Source organism: Tympanuchus pallidicinctus, unplaced genomic scaffold (genome assembly GCF_026119805.1).
Source record: "Tympanuchus pallidicinctus isolate F22 unplaced genomic scaffold, pur_lepc_1.0 scaffold3, whole genome shotgun sequence".
NCBI lineage: Eukaryota > Metazoa > Chordata > Aves > Galliformes > Phasianidae > Tympanuchus > Tympanuchus pallidicinctus.
In genome coordinates this window covers 53,920,092-53,924,229 of record NW_026294747.1, presented here as the reverse complement: position 1 = coordinate 53,924,229, position 4,138 = coordinate 53,920,092, and positions in this window count along the sequence as shown.

Sequence of the window (4,138 nt, the reverse complement as noted above, 5' to 3'; positions counted from 1 at the left end):
GGCGCCTGCGCCAGGCCGTGCTGTTGCTAGGACACCGGGCACTGCAGGCCAACAGCCACTGTCACCTCAGCTCCAAGGAGAGCACGCTGTGTCTGCCTCCAGAGAGACCAAAATATTGCTATATACCTACAAGCATCTAGGACCACATATGAAATGGCATTCTTGCAAGCACAGTGCATGAAGTACTGTCAGACACTAACATTTAAACATGATAATTTCTGGCCTTGGAGGCTATGCTGGCACCCCAACCTTTCAAAAGTTGCAAGGTTTTGAAATAATAAAGTGTGGATTCTTTATCTGCTCCTCTGAGCCTGCATGTTACAGCTGAGCTACATTTTGAAGCTTTCCCATGCAGCTGTGGCAGCTAACATCTATCTTTTAGATGCAATCACTTGAGCTGGCCTTATCACCTTAAAAATGGGGTCTCTAAGAACTTCTATTCAAAATGTAAGATAAAGTTATGAGTGAATGCGGGAACATCAGGTAAAACTACTGATTTGTCCCTGGAGGTATTCAGATATGGCACTGGGGGACGTGGCTCAGTGGGCAAAATTGGCAGCAGGTGGACAGTTGGACAAAATGATCTTAGAGATCTTCTACAACATTAACAATCCTGTGATTCCATCCTATGATTCATTGCTTATTTCCACACAAACTGAGCTCAAAGATATAAACAATCAGCAGGACAACATCACTCCTTCATTACCTACAAAATTCAAATGCAAAGTGCTGCAGTTTTCCTCTGGAGATAACCAGCTTGTTAAGAGATGGCCCCTTCTTCCCTGCATATTTATGGCTGCTGTCACCTTGCCAGGCTATTACTGGAGACCTTCTTCGTTCATGCTCAGTATTGATTTACAGCTCAGCAAGGGACAATCAGCAAAGGCAATGGCATCCTTCACCTCTGGGTCGCTAAGAAACTGCTCTGGAAATTGCCAGGTGCTACCCTGCATTGAAGGACTTGCTGTTAACTCTATATGTCACTATCTGCTACCTTGTAGGCTGTAGCAAACTTCTGGTAATGCTCTTCCGCAGGTTGAATATACGAAGTAGAATCATAGAATTGCTGATGTTGGAAAAGACCATGAAGATCATCCAGCCCAACCATCAACACATCCCCACTGTGCCCACTTACCATGTCCCTCAGTACCACATCTACCTTCTTGAACACCTCCAGGGACAGTGACTTCATTACCTCCTTGGGCAATACTGTGCCAATACTTCACCTCTCAAAGAACAATTTTTTTCCCCAAGTACCTCAGTTATCTCCTAGAATCAGCAGACCCATGTCTTTATTCCATTTAGGCAGAAAACCAGTATGTGGGTGAGCTTAGTGGTCCCTGGGCTGGTAGCCTCCATAGGGCTTCTAGAAGACCTACGCTATCCGGCTTAATAAAAAGCCATCTGTGTTTCATGATTGCTAATTGTAAAGTAAGGAAGGACCTTCTTTTCCTGGAAATCCTTTGTAGTCTTAGGGCAGGAATCAGGCTTCAATGGACTTACTGGTTCCAGAGAGTAGGCACGTTGATACTTGGCCAGCAGTTGAAATCCAGGCACCTCTTGGCCAAGTAAACAAATTGATTTCTATAATGCCAAAGTCCTGGAGGCAAGTTTTCAACTTTTTCAGTGAATTTAACTCATGAACTAGAAAATCATACTTGAGGAAAAGCAAGAAGTTAATTTCTTTTCAAGCAATTATGCACTCATAGGTATTATTTTAGCTGTTCTTTCTGTTTGTTTGGTATTAGTTCAGTCAGACTTTATCTGCAGATGTTGCTTTTAAACGCCTAATAAAGACTGAGGGGCTAAATGGGGACATAAAAAGCACAAGCGTGAGCAAAGGGTAGGTCATAAACCAGGGTGGTTTTACAACTGCAGCAGAGCATTTAAACTATGAGGTACTTTGAATTCTAGCCCTAGACTTCTAGGAACTTATCGCTGCCTTGTGTTGGAAATAAATTCAGCTCTTGTGTTGATCACCGAATGGGGAAAGTCAAATCCCTGACCAGCCCTTTGGTAAGAGTTGCCAGACAAAGCAGCACCAACTCGCAAAAGCTACCAGGTCTGAATAAGCAGAATGAGAGTAGTGCTGGAGAATCATTATTTGCCTACATCAGCATTAAGCATCTTAATTAAGCACTCGCCTACACATATTTCAGCCTTCCTAGTGCTCAGCCCCAGTGACCATAAGAAGAGCGAGGATATCCCCCTCCCCAGCCTTCATTTTGCCTATTTAACAAGAACAAATTCTTCCAGCCTCCTTTCCTGTGATGGGCCCTAATTCCTTTGGATACCCAGCAGCACTTCTCTGCCCCACTACAGCCATCCTCTGTTTAGCCCTCTTTTATGCCAGTTAGGGTTTTCTCGTCAGTTTCCAACCACTGACCTTCTAGCCTACAAGAGAATTGTCTGTTCTCCACCAAGGACACCTTCTTGCACTTGTGATGTAAAATATCATCCATTTCTTATTAGGCTTCAAGGCTGCTGAGTTCTTTCTACATGAAATCCCATTTGTCCTCTCTGATACTTCATTACTTTCAATCTTTACCAATACTCATTTGCATCCTTTGCATCTAGGGTATCATTTATTTTTCAGTCATTTCACTCAAAATATCGCTCATATTTGGGAAACTTCACTGCTGATGTCTAGCAGTATAAATTGCCATCTGCTCCAGAAAAGCTCCTTAAAATCTTCTATTAATCACCATTTAATGTGGTTTGCTTGTAATTTCTCAGATAGCACTGCATCACAGATGCATCTGGTATATGACTGTAGTACTTTATTTATTTCTGTACAATTAACAAATGTACAATTAGAAGAGCGGTGTGGTTAGGATGGTGTTTTACATGGGTTTATAGTTAGAAGGATAATCTTGGTGGAAAGAGATAATCAAAAATGAAATGCTTACCTGCATCCTAGGCTCACAACAGAAAACTCCAAAAGGAGGGATCTCCAACCAGAGATCCTTCCCTGTGGCAGTCAGCCCTTAAATGGGGTCTAAGAGAGATGCAGCCAGGCTCCACTCCTTCTGCTCACATAGCTGAACTGCCTTCAGCTGTGCTCTCAGGGCTGACCCAGTCCTTTCCCCAGGTGCTCAATCAGTGCTGCAGGCTGTGACTCAACACTTCCCATACAATTTCTTTCGCCAAATGTGGGTTACAATGGCTCAGCTCAACCTGCACAACAGAGTCCACAGCGTTTCACTGTAGAGGAAGGGAGATTTACTCAAGTCTCTCGTGACTGGAGAGCTGTGGGAGTACCTCTGGCTAAATGGCAGTAGACACAATATTTTCTTTTAATTTGCACTGATTGATACAGTGTGTGAGTCATAGACTCGTGATTGCTGTTGCCAAAGTGGGTGAGGTAAAACACTTGAGACTATGGGAGAATCTTGGTTAAATCCTGATGTCAGAATTTAAATTTGCACATATTTCTAAAAGAAGTGACACTACAACCATCAGGATTTTGTACTCCTTACGTTTTTAAGCTGGAATGAAAACCTGAAGTGCAATTTTTAGTAGTTTTGATTTCCTCAGTTCGTCACAGATCTGTATTTCAACTGAAGAAGCTAATAAAGCTGTGGATGTTCCTTCCCCAATAAGCATCAGTGGAATTAGGAGGAATGAAACTGGGCCTCATGTCTAACTTGGCAAGCAAAGAGTATTTTGTATGAAGACATCTGCTGTTCAAGTCATCCCACTGCCTGGATGTTCCTCTTCATTTTCCTTTTCCACTTCCTTTTCCTATTTCTTTCCCTTCCCTTTTCCCCTCCCTTCCTCTTCCCCTTTATCAGTAAAAATCACATCTATTAAACATAAACATTTTTGGATTGTTATGGGCTACTTTACATCACTTTGGCTAAATTACAGGGCTGTAAAAAGAATAAAAACATAACTGATCCTTTCTTTACAGCTCCCTCATAATGGAAAATATGTGCAAAATGGCCTTGCAGTGAACAACCATTAGCTTCACTGGTCTGAATTATTTCACAGTTTAAACAAAGAGAGCCACGAGGCTGCATAAATTGCAGCCTTGAGGGGGAATCACTTTGATATTCAGTGAACACAAGAAATGAGTCTGAGCTGCTAGTTCAGCTGCAGACAGGAGGGTAAAGCAATAAAAGTATGTTAGGCACAC